Source organism: Argentina silus (genome assembly GCF_951799395.1).
Source record: "Argentina silus genome assembly, chromosome: 6".
In the NCBI taxonomy this organism is placed as follows: Eukaryota; Metazoa; Chordata; class Actinopteri; order Argentiniformes; family Argentinidae; genus Argentina; species Argentina silus.
In genome coordinates, this window is record NC_139660.1 from 8,927,065 (window position 1) to 8,947,070 (window position 20,006).

The window sequence follows — 20,006 nt, forward strand, 5'->3', positions numbered from 1 at the left end:
CGGAGTCCTTTGTTTGTGGGCTTGATTGCGAGGAGTGAGAAAGGCTTGGAGCTGTCATCCCAATAAAGAAGGTGCCTCAGTGTAGCCTTAACACCGGCACTGAATCAAAAGAGGGGGGAAAACCAGATTTAGTTCACCACTGTTTCCTTTTCAAAAAGAAAGCCCTAGCATTAACGGAAATCCAAATATTCCAGCATTACCAGAGGATGATAATGTAAATTCAAGTTAATATTGCCACAATGCTGTGTGTGACAGTTTGCCATAATGCGCTCTTCCTGGATTAGTCATTCATTAAACAGGTTTGCCATGCAAAGCTACTGTCAGATTTTTTGTCAGTAGAGAGAGAAAGAGAGTGAAAAAACAGTATGCAAGGAACCTCTTACAATTAAAATCCCCAGTCTGATTATAGAGACCAACTTAATCTCAAGCATGTGAGTTCCTCTCTTTAGATTTGGGGCGACGATTTTAGATCCCTTTGTAATAATAGAACAAAAAGACCGGAAAAACAAAAGATCATCCAAACAGCACTCAGATATCTTGAAAGAAGTCAGCAAGCATTATATGGGAAATTATGTTGTCTCAAACATGATGCATTACAATAACGATGAATATTTGTTCTCTAACAGCTATTTTTCGCATTTGCAATATGGCACTGATTTTCCAGGCCCCGACCATCTTATTGCTAGCCCCCTTCTGAAGGCTGTTTTATGACCTAATAAAGGGGGAAATACCAAACCTTTGAATTGGAAATGTATCCTCTAAAAATGTCTGGCTCTTATTAAGTCTACAACTTATTTAACATTTGCGTGAGTTATTTTGAAATGCCATGGAATGTATATATAATATATGCCATTTAGCTGATGCTTTTATCCAAAGCGCCTTACATTGCAGTGAGTGCATACATTAATGAGTATATATGGTCCCAACAGGAATCAAACACACAACCTTAGTGTTGTTAACACCATGCTCTACCAACTGAGCCACAGAGGACCACCATTGCAATCCCCTCAGTATCCCTATTCCTTGCTCTTTGATGGGCTAACCTTAAGATCTGCATACCAGGTTTGTGGTTCTTGTTGAGTATGATGATCATTTGGCAAAATCCTCTTAGAGGAGGGGAAAGCACACTTTGTCCTAATATAGTTAACCTCAAGATTTGTCAACATGAGGATATACTGTATCTACTAAACAAACCATTGCCTTCATTGCATCCATCACGATGGCTTGCGACAGTTGATACTGACAACAATCCATTGGTCAACCATAACCCATAGGTTGATGTCCATTTATGTTGAATCATTTTCATCTTGTTGATGCTGAAATATGAACCGGGGACAAACTCAGGCGTCAAGGTTGAGTGTACAGTAAGTGGCACCTGCTTTTATCATGGACATCAGTCATTCGACTCCAGACAGTCCTTACAATATGAAAGTATGATCATTGTATATGGTAAGGAGAAATACTTCGTGTAGCATTGTGCAAATGTAATGCATAAACTATGGTCAAACATAACATGATTTTAAAGATAACACTTTAGATTTATCATTTTCCTACAGACATAAAATCACCTAACCACCCAATCTTCCCTAACCTCTGACTACAAGGATCCTAACCACAGTATTCAGATACCTACTGTATGTTAACTAATTCTGGGTTTTTAGCATATTGTTGCTTTTATTACAGAGCTTCTAACTGTACAGCTCCCTCTAGAGTCAGCTATGCAGAAATGCAGAGTTGATTGATACCGATATTGGACCTGCTTGTGACTTATGGTTGTGCTGAGACAATGCTTTAGATAAGGGCTTGCGTGACCTTTCTCAAACCTCAGCTGGGGGTGTGCATCTTATGAATCCCTCTAGAAAAGTCAAGGAATTTGCTGCATGATTTTGTAACAAGTATGTAGGATGCAAGTTGCAGTGACTTAATTATTTTCTTTTGTACTGATCATTTTTACCTTAATGTGTGTTAATACTATTACCATGGTATGGCATCCTTTCACAAAATCACATATTGTATCAGTGTTTTTCAAATCCTGTGTGATTTGAAAGACTGTATGGACCATTATTCAAGGCCTGTCAGGAACTGACTACATTAGACTTGATCAAAATGTCTAATTCTAATTCTAATTCAGTATTATTGATATTTATTGAGATTAATTGCTAGTAAAGTGCACAATATCAAACATCTACCTAGGTTTACAATTACAAATAACACACATTTACATCCTGTAATAAATCTGTTTCATGTCTCAATTTTAAGTACAATTAGTAGCTCACAGTATATGGCGCTATTGAGACCATAATTGACACTCTGTAACCTTTTGAGGGGATCAGTTTGTGTTCATACTAGTAGTGTCATGTTCATGTTAAAAGATATGATGAAATAACTGATGTGTGGGTGATAAATGAAGGTAAAAATGTAGTATGTCTGACCGCTTTTGTCACTGTTGCCTTCAGGACACTAGCACCATAAACACTCCTCACATGTGTTTGCTTGTATAATTCTAGCTTTGGGTATGTGTCATTTGTCATTCTTTGGAATTGATAAAAAGATTGGTCTCTGGAGAATGTCTTGTTACCGTCATAAAGGGAAGGCCATGTCCACATTATTATTTTTCTCATTGCGGCAATATGTGGGTTTTCAGAGCACTTTAATCTGCTCCCCAGCTGGACATGTGGGACGTGGCCTTGCCCCCCAGTCACCCCCAGGAGTCTCCCTGTGGTAAATATCAGCAGGGGCGTCTGCCACTCCATACAGGGGGAGGGTCCAACCAGCATTCAGCACAATCCCTGAATACAAATAGACTTTTAATGGGCCTAAGTCTCATAAAGAGAAACACTGAATTATCAACCCTACATACAAGAAATCTTTTAATTTCATACAAAGACCTGTTTTCCATCTCCTCAACAATGCTGAGTAAAGAGTGTAGTATAATATTTTTCATTATTATAAATGAGTCTCACAGTGCTCATAGATAACCTTTCTTTGGAGTATGGTGTCCAGGACATGTTGTTTCATCTTTTCTGACTGACACTTATTGTTATTCATATTTGAGCACCATTTTGTTATTAATCAGTCAGGTTATGTAGTGAGTGTTGTCACTGCTGGAATAGGTTTAATATGGACTACCCCTCTGGGACAAACGTGGTCATTAACTCTAATGCCATTTTCTGCTACAGAAACCCGCCTCCCTCCATCCTCCCTCTTCACCCCCCTTCACTGACTACCAAATCAAGACGCAAAGGATTCCCATGGCATTTATTCAAACCCACTCCATCCCCTCCCTTTGAAACTAATGGGGTATATCAAGTCTTTTGTCTGAACTCTGACCCTCAATTGCTTCACATTTGATCTCGGCCAACCTGTGACCATGGGATTCACTTCAACGGGATTGAGTGTCCAAGACAATTTGTGTCTTGTCAAGGAGTGCACGGACACATCACGTATCAGGGGGTGATGGGCCTTCGATGAAAAAGCCAAAAGCCCAGTGATGAAGACGAGGGGTGGACAGGTCAGATGGCCAGGCGCATCTTTAACGCAGCTGTTATTGATTTTGAAGTCTCCCCAAGGGAGTGGCAAAACGGTGGATGCGTAGCATGAGTAGTTACTGCCAGGAGTGTGCGTGTGTGTGTGTGTGTGTGTGTGTGTATGTGTTTGTGTGTGTGTGTGTGTGTGTGTGCGTGTGTGTGTGTCTGTGTGTGATCCCTGTTATAAACTCATTCGCTTTTGAAACAGTATCATCGTTCGTCTGGTCATACCAGCCATACTGTCCGTTCAGACCAGAATCAGTCTCTAGCAACAAAGCGTCTGGAAATCAGTCATTTTCAATGCAAATTGGCGACATCCACAGACATGAGCTATTTGACAGCTGTGTGACCGGAAGGCAGACCTCCAAGTGGTGTCTGGCAATGTCTTAAGATAAAATCTCGAGCTGTGTGAACTTACTATTCCAGCTACACTGAATACTTAAAGGGAGAATCTGGGATTCAAACAACACCAAAGTGGTCTCCCCACCTTTTTTCATGGTAAACAGTTGAGGGGTGGGGTTGGAGAAATATAACCACTCTCAAATGCATAGATGGAGCTATGGATGCAAGGACTGACCATCCATGAGATCAAAATGATAGTTTTAACCATGTTTTGAAGCTATACAGTTGAGTAAACAATGGAGTAAAACAAACAATGGCTTAAAACAAGCTTTATATTGTAAAACTTCCAATACGTACGAGTCCCCAATAAACCCTTGTCTTCAATAATAGTTGAAGGCCACTAATTACATTGAAGTAAATAGGTGCCTGTCCCTAATAAACGCTGGGTCAAAATGAATTGTTTACCGGTATGTATTCTCTGTTGATATTAGCAGATGATTGAAGCAATACATTTGATTCTGAGCGACCGTTACTAGTATTTTCAACAGTCTGACAGATAATTTGCAACAGTCTTGTATGGAAACAATAATAAATTACCATCTATCAAAGATTAATCTGGGTTTAACTGATTTATTGTTGGCTAATAATGTTGGTGGATATTTGTTCTCAGTAGGCTATGACATATTCAGCTCTGTCATATCGTGGGTTTGAGCAGGAGTTTGGCAACTGCCGGTCTCCAATAAAAGCATGTCTCCAATACTTGCCGGGTGGTTAAAGCAAATAAACTCCCAGGCTAATAAAATAAGATGGGGGTAAGACAGTTGAACTAACTCATGAGACATTTACAGTATATATTATATCCTTCAAGAATCAATGGCTATATATCATTCATTTCAAAGTCCAAAAATGGATGCACCAAAACCAGCCCTACTATTCAAAAATCTAACAGACATATCACAGAATCATACTTTAATATTTGCCCCAAGAGACTAGTTTGAGTGCCCCCATTGTCATATGTCGCTAACAAACTCAGAGGGTCACTTTCAGGGTGAACAGTTGGGGTAAGGAATCAATAAACCCAACAACCCATTGAGTCGACTCCACAAAACGTCAGACGGCAAGCTTAGTTGACTTAAGTCATCTGTGTGATAGGAGGATGATTAAAAAAACAGCTGCCTGTCTGACCAGAACTGTGTCCATTGTGACATGTCAGAGGTGCCGCAGCCATTCACTGTAAATGTAAGCTGTAAATATACAGTGTTGTGCACTAACATGTCACTAATCAAAATATAAGCCTCTCTACCCTATTTGTGACACACTCCTGACAAATTCCCTGTGCCTTTTTTACAAGAAATAAAACCCTTGCTCAACATTCTTTGAGAGGTATTTTCATTAACATCATGGTACTTCCTTGATGACACAAATACATGTGGCATCACACAGCAAATTGCAGGCATGAAAGCTCTGCTAATTTGTATTAAGAATCTAATTAGCCCCTACCCCCTCAATGATTTTAACCCCCTCAGCTTTGGGACAATCCTGTTTATAGCGGAAGTGCATGTGAATGCACAAGTCAAAGGGAAATGAGGAAAGGATAATTTGGGATTCAGCAGAAGAGAACTGTATGTGTTTTAATAGTAACATGTACCACAGGAAGTATGTGGTGGCATTTCCTGTCTATAGCAAACATAAACGCTATTCCCACCAGATGCTACTTATGGAAGACACAGCAGATGTGGCAGAGACTATTGTTTGCCTTAAACTAAGCATCATAATATGCATCAATTTTGTTTAGTACAGTATGGTATGTTACTAGAGAACTGTAGAACAGAATTATCTTCTGTTGCAAGTTCTGTATGAGGCAGCTCAAAAAATACAAAAATGCAGCTTAGATTAAGCAGAGGTATGTATTAGTATAGTTGAATATTATGTCTACATAACCTCTGTTGAAGAGGTTCCTGTCTGAAACAGCAACTCATAGAAAAATGTAAATGACAGCGATAAAGTAAATAATAAAGTATAAAAGCTTCTCAAGCAAATTGACTAATATCCGTTGAAGTTTAATAGAATATGAAGCATTTAATGAAAACATTTTACCATTTGAAATGGACTCAGCTGTTGTCTGCTAATTAGATGTCCTTGAGAGATGGAGGTTTTCTTTCATAAGCAACAATAGACCTTTTCAGTTGATTTCTATGGCATTGCTATTTAAGCCTTCCCTTCCAGACTGTTCAAGGCAACCAATGGGCCATCTCTGGACTATAGGTTATTTAGCTTTATTATTTCAAATCATTCAGAGTCACTGTGGCATTAACCCTATGTAGACTTTCATTGTGTAGAATTCTACTGCTTCTGGAATATATGGTTTCTTTGACACACATTATAATTCATTGAATAGTTGTATTTATGTATTATTGAGCTCTTATGAAAGACCTAAGCTCAGCATTGAAGGTCATGCACTTACCGCACTTATATTCTTTATGTTATAAAGAATAAAAAGCTATCTCTCAGTTGTCTAGATAACAATATGCTCATACTCACATGTTTTGGAAAGTTATTTTGTTTGGTTCTCAATGAAGATTTTTGATACACTAATAGTGTGCAAAGCTAGTATTCCTTTTCCATTTCAATATAACCGAGAAAAAGCTAAATGAAACCGTTGTACCCTCAATGTTTTGTCTGTATCCCTGGCCTGACTACAGTACAGTATCCATCCAAAACACTCATTCAGCCATGTTTCCCTTCGACCTAACACTCCTTCTTTCCTGTCACATGGTGTCTTGAAATTAGCACTTGAGTCAGACATACAGATCAGGCGTGCATCGCTGTCAAGAGATTTTGAAGCCTGTGATGCTAAGATTTCACTGATACTCGCCACAACTCAACGGCAAGTTATTAGTGGTCTTTGTTGTCTAAATAGGCAGGAAATACAGAGAAGATAAAGTGAGCAAAGTAAATAAGACTTTATTTATTTGCTTTGCGCTTCCCAGCCAGCCACAGAGGCCCGTCCAAGCTAAGATGCATGTTAAGTGATAGATGTATGCGATAGCCCGGAAGGGTATGACGGCCACCCAGGAGGGTGCTGCAGGTCAGACAAATTCTAAATGATGTCTTAATTTAGGACAAATCATGTCTTCATGGACACTTCATAAAATAATGTCAGGCATGGAATATGTGTGTCCGCAAAATTGCATATTATAAACTCATAGCGATATCAAATTTCTCAGTTGATTCCGCACATTTCAGTAGTAGGCTATATGGACACAGCGGGCTCACAAAGCAAAGAGTGCAGTTTGTGTCAATAGTGAAAAGCATAGAATCCAACAGTAGTCATACAATATAACCAGTAGCCTAGATGAATCAGAATCACATACATAGACTTCCACATACTGTCACACACACCCTCACAAGAACACGATATCTGCATAAATAAAATTATTCCTTCCTACGTGCCTGCTACTGTCTGTATTTGACTGTTATTTTTCGCCCCTGTCCGTCATACAGTATCATGTATCATAGTTTGCTACAAATGAAGAGGCACAATTGTGGACAATAGGTTTATAAATCAGTGGGTAAGGCTGTGTATGACATACTAAATATGAACACGTACTGTATTAAATACATTTGAATAGAATCAGTTGGCTCCGGCCATGGGAGACATTCCCAACCTCGTATCCGACTAGTCATTTGTAGTTACCTACTGTCTGTATTTGACTGTTCTTTTTCGCCCCTGTCTGTCATATCATATCGTATAATATGGCTATTATGTAGCCATAATATGGCTACAAATTAAGTACTTTCATATAGGTGTCATATAATTGTTGTAGCCTTGGACAGTTGTTGATATGTGTGACATTCATGATCTGTAGGCGACACATTTTGATTCAGCTCCTGTGTGTGTGTGCATGCTTGATCTCCGCTTACAACAAGCTCAAATCGCTTCCCATTAACAAACAAAAGCGTGACAATTTATCTAGTCACTAGAGAGATACAATTTGAATGCTGAGCACAATCCAATGCCACTCCTCCCCTAGAACAGTAAAGTTCTTAATTTAACAAATTATGTTCATATAAGATTGATATGCAAACATTTATGTTACTGTAGCCTTTAATGTTAAATATTTTAGAGAACTGCGACCACACCCCCCCTTCCAACATGCCTGGTTGTTATCATTAAAAACATTGAACGCATGGCGACTGTATGAATTGTCCGACAGATCGACTGTAAACTTCCAGCTGATTTAGCCTCATTTGTTATTGATTAGACATCATCTTTCCAATAAAGTGCACGTGGATTTGGCAGAGCCTATTGTGACACTTTATGACAACAACCTACTGTATATAGGACAGCAGAAGATGACATCAGCCCAGAGTTGCTGACAAATTCGCTCACCTTCCCCCACTTATAGAAACTTGCGCTCTGGTAGTCTAGATCACACTGGTTAGGCTACTCCTAAAGCATATATGCGATCACTTTGTGTAGTGGTGCGCGTTGGCATAGGCTCCTGTTAGATTGTAATGCAGGTTTGGATGAGTTGGGATTTATGTACTGACAAATATATGCAACACTCTCATGATCAGAGCTGTTTATTGGGTCTGGACAGGTGCACTCGGGTGTAGGCCATGTGTCATTTGCTGGAGACTGGATCATTTCATACTTTTCACTTGCACTAACCACTACGTTATTCTCCCATCAATCAGAATGTGATCAAGAACATCAATGTTGAATAAAAATAAAATAACAGCACAAATCAGCATTGGCCATTGTTAACAAATGGGTGAGGGAAGGTTAAATGTCTGTGTGTGCTTTCTTGAGCTCTGCTTACAACAACCTCAAATGGTTTCCGATTAACAAACAAATGCGTGACAATTTATCCAGCACACTCGCCCCCTTCAAACGCTCCTCAAAAAGCACTACACAAAATAAATGCATAATAATAATAATAATAATAATAATTATTATTATTACATTGTGTGAACGAGAGGAGACTGCCCTTGCTGAAAATGTGGACGTTCCCACCCTATTATGACGGTTTTAATGATAACAACTGTAGGCTACTTTTCTATCCAAGTCTCAATCGCACTGAAACCCAACATCCTTACTCCTGTCTCGAATGAAAATTCCTGAATTCATTCTGTAATCAATACATTACATGATTAAAGCTGACTCACGCTTATTCATGTCAGACTGCGCTAAAACATTTCCCCCTGTTTCTCTGCACTGTGAGCGAATGCGTGATGCATTCTGCACTCTTCATCTCTGCAACTATAATAAACTTGATTTTGCTAATCTATCTGATAAGGCAAGCTGATAAGGCAAACCATTCTCTTTTCAAACATCCTTCACAGCTCTTGTCACCACCTTGTGGTGGCTTTCGGCAGCACTTCACACCATGTGTCTGCTGCAGCAGCGACATTGAGGTATACCCTGCTGTGATGTCGGTGTGCTCGTATTAAACCCCTGCCTACTGTAGGTGTCATTGTAAAGTTTTAGGCCTACATAATTGTCTGGTTTGCAACTACGGTGATATGTATATATAGTTGATACTGAAATCTATTTTTTCATATGTAATTTTTAATTTTGTGTACTTTAAGGCTAAAAAAGGTTAATGAGAAAACAATTCCCGATGAGGGAAAGTAATTTCAGCACTATTGAGCAGTTTGATTATTGAGGGCAAGAGCAAAGGTATACACAGTTAAGTGAATGCAAAAGCTTAATCCTGTATAGTTGGGGGTCTTCTCAGGGATTTACAAAAAATGTTAATTAAGAGAGAATATTACTTGAAGGAAGTTGTCCTCTAAACACTTATTTGATATGTTAACTGTGATTAAACCTTTAAGTTATTTTCAGTTCCAATGCAATGCATGGGAATGCCTTGTCACAGTCACTATCCAGATGGCTCTTAACAAAATAACACCCTTGAGGTATACTTGGAAGAACATTTCTTTATCTAATTAACTCAAGTGTGCTGATGTATGATACAAAATATAGCAATGCATGAATTGCTTTGTGACATTAGCTTGTCTAGTTATAGATTTCTATGAGCTTGTGTTGAATTATTGTGGTCATGGCAATATTGGGATTGTGCTGTAACTGTAGTCTGCTTTTATAAACCGCACTTATTATATCAAGGTTTACACTCTACAATTTGTGGATTTGGGATATGCTACAATGCTGAGAGAAACCATTGCAGTCAGACATGATGGTAATTTCAGACATTTTTATGAATTCATACACCTATTATGATATCCTGTCCTAACCTCTTTATGTGACACGACATGATTTTTTTTGTCCTTTTCGACATGCAAGGGCCTTTTGCAATATCCTTGTCCAACCCATTAGGATTCATCATTTCTGTAAATCAAACCCATTATGATTCATCATTTCTGTAAATCAAACCCATTAGGATTTAGAAGGGGATCAAAGAAGATTCTTTATTTTTTTTTCACTTCCATGTTCTCTTTTCTTGCCATGGCCTGTCCCCTCTTAATCCGCAGACCCCAATTGTAGATTGCCCTGGGTTTAAACAGATTGGGATGGAGCCCTCTACCTGTCAGTGTGGATGTAATTATTACAGACTTCAATAAAGATTCTTTCTTTTTTTTTTTAAATAAAGATTTTTATTCGCATGAAGGCATTACAGTGGTAGTCTCAGTATGCACATACATTAGGCTACATATAGTAGGCTACATACTTTACAGGACCATTCAAGCTTTTAGGTTATATGGTAAAGTGATCTCTGACAGGTTTGGGAAATAATGTACATATCATGAGAATAAAATGGAGGATGAAATATAGAACGTAATAGTTTGCGATCCTTGTTTTGTGCTGACTCACTGATATCACATATTGTACTGTATAGCAGAAGACAGCAGAATCACTGTAAATGAGGAAGCACACACTCAACATTATTCCATTCAATTCTACAGTCAGCATTGGATGTAGTCTGGGTAATACTGGCGGGTAGTGGTAGCATTTTGAATCATTGTGAAATGTGAATGCTTGTCATGCTTTGCAATTATTTCCCTGTAATCAGATGTTTATGCATTGATTTCACCACTCTAACTTTGATTCACATAACGGATGTCTGATATGTACTGTATTATGTTGCAGCTCTGCTCGGTTACAGAATGGATTACAGGATCTTACTCTAGCCTTCAGCACATTTTTAGGGTGAATTGAATTTGTTTATATTGTGGAATTTTTTGAATATTGTGGAATATTTGGGCTATTCAACAAATTATGTCTATGTTGCAATTTTGGTCATGGGTCAACTGCATGGTCCAGTACAGGGTGTTGAACAGACTTGCAGGTTGACCTGCTGGCAGTGGGTTGGAGTAAAGAGCCCAGTGGATCAGCAGGGAGCCATGAGAGGGAGGGAGGGGCCGGGAGCCAGACTGCCACTCAGCCTTTATCACAGCCTACCCTGTCTCCACGGAGACACATCTGCACACCTTGTAAACACTCATTTATCCCAAGAAACACCGGCATAAGCACAAATTGGAATTTAAAAAAGCTTTAACACATTGCATTTTCATTTTCTCTTTTTGACTTTGGATTTCCGCTCTGTAGAAAGGCGATGAAAAAAGTCAAATGTTTATCTTTGCTTGGCAAATAGTGGCTTTATTTCTTAGTTTATTTGAAATCTTATCATGCTTTTGGACACTGCTTGACTATTTTAAATAACCACTTACTTGGTTCACGTCATATGTTAACTGAATTTTCCCAGTGCTCCCTTGCAGCCATTTCATTGGCAAAAACATCTCCCATTTCTTAATCTGGCTTCACACCTGCTTGGAAGGCAAGCTGTTTAAGGGGGGGAAAAGCACAATTTCAATTTCAAGATGTTAAATGTTTATATGAATTTAATATGATTTTTATGGCCTTCTTTTTCCACTCCCTGATGTTACAGAGTGGGTAGTATGGGCGCTTATTTAAGATGCACTCTATTTATATCCAATGTTAATGCTGGATTGTGGGTTAACACTAACCCAATTTTTTTCTCAAACTTTATCAGCAAATTGTAATTCATGTGATGAATGTATTTTACCTATTCATTAACATGGACCACAATGGCTCACATTTTCATAATCTATTTTAACTAACAATAAGATACTGTATGTTTAGATCAAATTGTGTTTGTGTCGGGCGATTTCAATGCGCGTCACAGAATATTTTAGGTTAGTTCCAAGCCAGTTACCACCATTGTCAGTCAACAACTCTCAATCAGTTGTTGAAACGCATTGACTATAACCATAATACCAACAGTTATTGGGAATCTGGTTTTGGAGAGGATTGAATGTTCCCAGCAATGTGTCTTGCAGTAGAGTGGCGAAGTGAAGAGGAATGTTGTGCAGGAAAAGCATTGTTAAGTGGTGTTGGGACGGTCATATTTGTTGAGTCAAAGGTAGAGCTAGCTCTGTGATGGTTGAGAACCAGACAGAAGGGAACTCAGTGCTTCAGTGTTTTGATACACTGTGGTTGTTGCTGTGCTTTCTGAAACTTTCCATTGTTACTTTGTCATAATGCTTTACTTTGTGTGAAAACTATGGATTGTCCCCCCATTACATTTTCAAAATGTCTGTCCACTGTTCAAAGACTAGGCTAACTGGTTGTTGGACAAGTTGTGAAGTGCATTTCACACTTGAAAGACTTTAACACTAGTCGTCCATAGGCACGTTGTGACACTATAATAACATAACTCTGGCATTGTGAAACCCATGCCCTCTTCCTTCCCTGACTTTTAGGAAATGTCTGTTTTTAACATAATAGCGTTGTTACAATTTCTAAATCAAACATAGAACACAATCTGGAAGACTACCACAGCTTTGTTTGCCAACATCTCCAAGTCAATTCCTGAGGCGTGATTAACACCTGCTCCCAAATGGCTCCCTCACCGTAGATACAGACATTTGGAACACTTTTTTGAGTAACTCGATTGCTTGTTATAAGCCAGGAGACAGCATCAATATTTGTTTTAAATATGATTTGCATGGTGGAGCAAAACAGCCAACAGTTTTGTTTGTGGACTTTACTGACCATTTGCGTAAGGCACAAACCACTGAGTTTTTTTAACTTTAGCAAATTACTTTTTAGCAAACTGTAACCTGACCATCATTTTTTAGATTAACTAGTGGTTTGACTGTCTTGGGTTAGGGTTGTGTATATGTATAATTACTGTACAGTATATTTCATTACTACATGTCATTATTTTAATGCATTCCCATCTCCCAAGCCTACCTGTGGATTCTTTTGAAAGTGCAAGTCCTGGAAGCTGTGTAGCTACAACGAAAAATAGTTCCTAAAAACAGAATCCTAATAAAAGTAATTTTTATTCATTTATTTACGGCCATACAACCGTAGTCTACACTGAAAAGCATACAGTTATAACTAAGGTCATTCTTAGTTTTTGGATAGTTTAAGTAGGCTTGTTCAGACAATGCTGTTTGGCTAGATTGAGAATCTATATAAAACTGCTAGCCGAAGCTATGCTAACACTCGTCTGCTGTAGAATGAATGTGGTATTTGAGAAAGACACCTTTATTAGTCTCACTCTTCAATTGGTGTGGTAACTGCATTAGGAACCAACTTTCCAATGGGGGAGTAAAAAAAGAGACTTGACGCAGCAGTTTGATGTGCGTAAGAGGTTTCCCTTCCCCTGAATCAGTAGTGCATAGAGCGGGTTAACACACTCCCGAGCCCAGGGAGATGAAAAAGCATAAATTAAAGTGCTCCCTCAAGGAGAAGAGGGGGTGCTGGGTAACCAAGGCATTATCAGCACCAGGCGAGAGGCACAGAGAGCTCAGTTTCATCCTTGTCTTCTTTGTTAACACAAAGGGGGTCACCTCCATATGAAAGGAAATATAATAACACACAGGCCCTCACACAATGGTGGACTGCTGATAAACTCTCCCCTAATTCTGCCCCCATTTTCATTATTTTAAACTTACCCCCCCCCCTCCCCCCAAACACACACACACACACACGCACGCACGCACACACACACTCACACACACACACACACACACACACACACACACACACACACACACACACACACACACACACACACACATAAAGGGGAAACAATCCAGCTATGGTAGCTGTTGCAAAGGAAATAGATATGTATACAGTATATGTTTATGGATGAAAAACACGGCACAAGAATATGCACAAATAAAACATGCACGCACATGCTCACTTGAGAAATGTTTTAATTATGTACAAAAGAATGTGGTTAATAAAAGAGGGAATTAAGGCAAACGCTCAGAGCAATTGCGGGAATATGGCCAAAAGAAAATGAGTTGCCTCACAAGCTCTCCCTCCTCATCTCTCTCATACACATTCTCTTTCTCACTCTCTCACTTTTGCTCTCTCCCTCTCTCTTTCTCTTTCTCCCTCTCCCTTTCTCTCTCCCCCATTAAAAAGCCTGCAACTTCAAGCAGTTTTTTAATCAGCTAAAAAACATATGTGGCTTTGCAGCTAAGACAGCTTGCCCAGGCACTGATAAATGCCTATCACTAATTTGCATACGGTAAAAGCTACCCTTTAATCAGAACCTCTAATCCCTGACGGTATTAATGATTTTTTTTCCTCGTATAGTATCATGTTTGCTAATTCCAAAGTGATCAGCTTCTTGTATGCGTCTCTTTTTTTGTGCTGGCATAATGGCCGAGTTGAGAACTTCTGTTATCCTACTTTGGCACATAATTAGGACTACAAAGGGGGACAAATCACTCTGAATGGGACTCACAAAGACAAGCTCCTTTTTTCCTTCCCCTTCTTTTTGCAGAGCCCTCGTTAACAGTTGTGTCACTTAATATATATAGAAACATTGAGAAAAATTGGATGCCAAGCAAATCTGAGGCACACGACAGTGCTTGTGAGTTCCATAGAGGAAAATATCAAAATTCACCATATAATTAAAACGTCTATCACCGTGCTACCGGTTTAGGGGCTGCATATTTCTTCTCAAAATGGCACTCTAGGCTATAAAACACTCCATTTAATTTCACTGCTAAGCACCTTGCAAAGTACTTCAATTCCTGCCTCTTTTCTGTTTTTATAATATAAATACCACTCTGCCTTTCCCGAATAAAAAAAAAGCGGAGACGGGGAGGGAGAGAGAGAAACCCAATCTGAAGAAAGTGGTTGTCATTACAGAACTGATTACATAGCATATAATTCTTGTAAAAATCCCAGATTTTAAAAAAAGAAAGGAAAAGAAAATGGGATAGGGGGTGTAGTTAAAGGGTTTGGGGTGGTGGTATGTGTAAGCACAAGGAGGAAAAATGGGAGAGAAAAAAACGGAATGTCAACTAGGTATACACGACGGCTGATTTATACAATTCATTTGGGCCATTACTTTTCATTAAAGATCAAATGAAATGGGTACTTACTTACTAAGAGGCCTTTGGGGAGCTGAATTGCGGAGAAGAAAGAAGATTAAACTTTACATTCAGCCCCAAATTTAATTCAGAAGTAATCAATCGCATAATGGGCCAGCAACTGTAGCCGGGGTGATTGAAATGAAATTACCATATTTTTAATCTTAATTTTCCACACTGTTTATCTGACACTGTCAATATAAAATACAAACAGATAATGAAATAGCATTATATTGACACTACAATCATCTCTCGAGCAGCCCTCTGTGATTAAACCGCTGGAATGTTTGATTACATTTTGTTGGCTGACATTACAAATGACACGGATGCTTCGCCGAGACTTGCTGCCGGCTGGAAAATGAGCCTATCCATCAAGGAGTCCTGGCAGCTTCTCCCTTCCAGTCGATCGCTACTGCCAACAGTCTGGGCACCCTTCTGTCAAGCCGTTTAGCACCCCAGAGGAGAAGGAGGATGGGGAAGGGGGTGTTAGGGAGGGAGGGAGGTTGGAGAGGAGGGGGGGGGAGCAATGGGGAGAGGGGAGTGATTCACGACTCCCTTGCTCTGCTAATGATACAAAGCAAAGGAGTCACAGAGAGGGAAAGAGAAAAATGTCCCAGGCAACATATCGCCCATGCAGGTGTCTCCAGGAGGCGTACCATAAAGGGACCATCAAGCCCTCACAATGCAAGGCCCACAGTCTGCAAATCAACAAGCCAACTGTTAGCCTCTGTTGGGACTGCATTGCAGCCATCAGCTCTTGCCCTATATATTACTTAAAAACTATGAATAGGGTCATTTGTTTTATTTTTGGAGGGACACCACTAAAAGGTTTTCAAGTTAGGATGTGGTTAGAAGTTCAACACCTATATTTAGAACAATGTTAATGTTCCCAGTCAATATTAAAGCATTGTATTTTGCACCAATACATACATTTTACACCTCATGTTTTTGTTTTCTGGTTGAATATGAATTTCATAGGTTTCAGAGACGGTAAACTCATACAGTATCTGCAACTCCTTAAAAAATAACTCCACCGAGCATACTGTCACATTCATCATACTGTACATAGAGCAGAAATATGCAACAAGAGGTCTGTACAGTACATATTTCTAACCACAAAGTGGATATAGCATTTGTCATGGGTTTGTCTTGTCTATTAAGCTTCGTAGTGTTAAGTACTTTGTGTAGTCATCTGTAAGAACTTTCGTCAATTCAAGCAGGTTTCCCAAAACCCTTCGTAGCTCATGTAGTACTTACATTCTTTTGTGAATTCCCAAGAGCCGCAGACCACGCGTGGAGCAGTAAAAGAGCGCTGTTAGGTAAAATTTGCCCTGATGCATTATGCATAGCACATACTATGGACTACCAGTAACCTCTTATACTTAGGTCAGAATTTGAGTGGAGAAAGCTGATCTGAGAGCAGCGCTTCTGGCATATCGATTATGCATTGATCGATACATATTCCTCTCCACTTCAAGATGAACCTCACAAATGTGGTGAGTTATGAGCTAGTTTGGAAAACACTCACCAAACTACATTTCACGTTAGCTAAGTCCTTCTTGAAGTGCTTTGTGAAACTCAAAGATCCATTGTTATCGGGTAACTCATCCATGTTCAGTTGCTGATTGCAGATTAGGACAGTGATCACAGAGAATCTGAATCTAGTCTGATTTGGCAATGCATTGAATGACACTGTTTATGTGGCAAAGCACTGGAGTATGTATTAAATCGGTAGCATCAGCAGACATGAAGGTCAGACTGATAAGACCTGGGATTTCCACCTCAGAATTGCATTGTGCTCTGACCTTGAGGCCCCATGAAGTCGATCAAACCAGCACGGCTGCTCAACCACAGGACAGTCAAGTTCAGAGAGAAACAGAATAATACAGGATCAGTGCTTAGCTTGGGGCCTGACGAGGCACATATGATCAACTGGGTGTAATCATGCAGGTGTTTTAAGCTGTTGAAGTGTAAAGTGAACTGTGTATACTTCCTTACATCGCTTACGAAAAAATATGCTGTGTCATTGTTAGAGAAATCTGTCAAAGATTATCTTTGATTTTGCCTCACAGTCATTCTTAGTCCTCATCTCAGATCTGGCAGTTACTTTCTGTTAGTTTCTTTGTATAGTTTAAGGAATTGCATGGTGTATTTATAAACATTTGTAAAAAAATGTTTTAACTTTCAGGCCTTGTGCACAAACAACCACACATAATGCAGTACATCAGAAGATATCCTTCCATTAGCAGCACAGGGTCGATATTGTTAGCCACAAGTGGCCAAAGAGTTTTAAGGATGAAATAAATAAAGAATCTGTAAATCTGTAAAAGTAAAACCAGCATGAAGTCTTTTTTTCCAGGTGCACAATGGGAGTGCAAGATTTTCAAAGATAAGAGATTCACCGGTACTGTAAAAATCCAATTCCTCAAGAGTAGAGAGCCTGGTGATGAAAGAGTTCCATCTTGCTCCTACTCTATGTTTTCCCATGAAAGATCATATCACAGACTTGACCATGTTGTGTGAGAATGAAAGCATATAGTGCAAACGACATAAATGGACATACACCTCAAAGAAACGTCTGTATTAAAGTTCCAAAAGAAATATTGCATTATGAAAGTAGCCATGCCGACAGTACCATTACCATACGTTCTGCATTCTTGAAAACAACTTATTACATTGTGTCAATTGGTTTTGAATGAGCAATCATTTTAAAAATAAGACTCTGGGTCTTCCCTAGAATCTACCCCAGAGCAAAGTCCATTAGCCTAGTTATAAACTAGCTACAGTAACTAGTTAGCTTTGTGCCAACTAGTAAGGATGGCTTCAACAATGTGCGTCAGCTAGCTTGCAAGTCTTGAGATCAGGTTTAGTTACATGGGGGACTAAATAGCTACCCCCTTGAAGTGTTTTTTTTTGTTGGAGGTGGTGGATAGCTACTGTAGTATGATTATTTCACAACATTCTCACAAAGTCTAATGACATTATGACAAATAATACAACTATTATTCACTCAGCCATTTACGAATACAGCAATGTCTGAAATCTGAAATCTGTCCACATTTGGATGGTGGAATTACTATCATCTTTACTTTTAGAAATTACTTCCACAGTCCCCAAGACAGGTCAGTTAAAGGACTTGGGTCACATAGGAATGACGCCACCTGTTGGAGGACAATGGCCCTTTCACATGAAGTCACAGACAGACATCCCTCTCCTCTCCCCTCATTGTGTACCCAACCCCCCCCCCCCTTCAAAATACACCAACTCTTTCCAATTGAGTTGTTGTTGCTGCCATTGCTATTGGCTTTCAATAAGGCGCGGGGTTATCAAAGAGTGAAGGAGAAATTGCCTTGGCTCTGCCGTGGCCCTGATTGCACTATCGGAGCCGTCAGGGAGGCTCTTTATAAAGGGAGGGCACTGGGGAGTGCGAGGTGGCGGCTGGCGTTGGCCCCCTGATAAATCAGCGGGTGCTGGCAGCCTCTGCTCAGTGCAGCCAGGCAGTGCCACGGTGCCGCAGTTCAGGGCCGGCTCTTGGCAAGCCCCTCTCAAACAGGGTTGTCTGCTCCCGACCGCAGACCTCGCTGCTCCCCAGGCTGAGCCTCCTCTGCTGCCCTTGTCAAGGTTTGTTTGTTTATCCCTGATCCCCCCCTTTTTCTCTTCACGCCACTTTGTTTTCCACCCTGCCAATTTTATTCCCGTCTCCATCTTATTATGCATATTTCCCAACTTAATTTATTAAATTAGGAAAATGTGTTGTTGTGGGATGAATTTGTCGACATTTTATGTCATTTTATTGTTCCCTTTGTGAAGATTTGCCCTCTTTTATGAAGATGACTACAGCCTCTCTAATGCCACACAGTAACGTCACTGAAAAAGAAGATTTGTTTTCGTGACCTGGAGATGGTGAACTTGTAAATAGATCTAGACTTGGAATCACCTGAACTGCAGTCAGGATCATCTATTAGAAATGCACTTCACTTTGTGTGTTTGATTACTTTGGACTTTTTACAAACAATAGATTTGATATCAGACTGATCGTGTCAACTGCTAATGTTGTGAAAATGTGGTACCTTTGTAAATCAGTTGGTCAAATTTAAGGAGAAAAAGGTGGGTTAATTGCAGACAGGCCTTTACATTTACTGTATCAGCACCTGGCATATTTATGGTCAAGAAAATGTAATGTTTAGTTAAAGCACATATTTTAATTGAAATATAACTTTAAAAACCTAACATTTAACCAGCCGGGGTAGGAAATTATACCACCATAAAAATGTCTCATAAATTTGAACTCTTCACCTCCAATTGGATGCTCAACTTTATTACCCCCAATAAAATCTTGATTTGTGGTGCTCTCAAGTGTTTGCTTGATAAGGTTGGTGCAGAATCATCACTGCCAGCAAACTGACACATCTACTTCTCCTCCCTCTCTCCCTCAATGCACACCCCCTCACTGTATACCTACATATATGTATATTACAGTAATTCTGAAATCAAATGAAATTAAAAGATCACAGCATTGGAGATGGGAGTGGGAGAGTAATTTGATTATTCTGGCCTACTCCACTCCAGGTGCTGTGGGTTAATGCAGATGCTCTTTGCGGCAGCCATGAGATTGCCATAAGTGTTCAATTACACATACTTAAAAAAGGCGCAGATGAGGCCACATGTGCCCCCCAGCTAAGTTCAAGTCCTGATTAATTTCAGATTAATACTGTCATGTGGTTCGACATTCTAATTTCTCTTGCCACT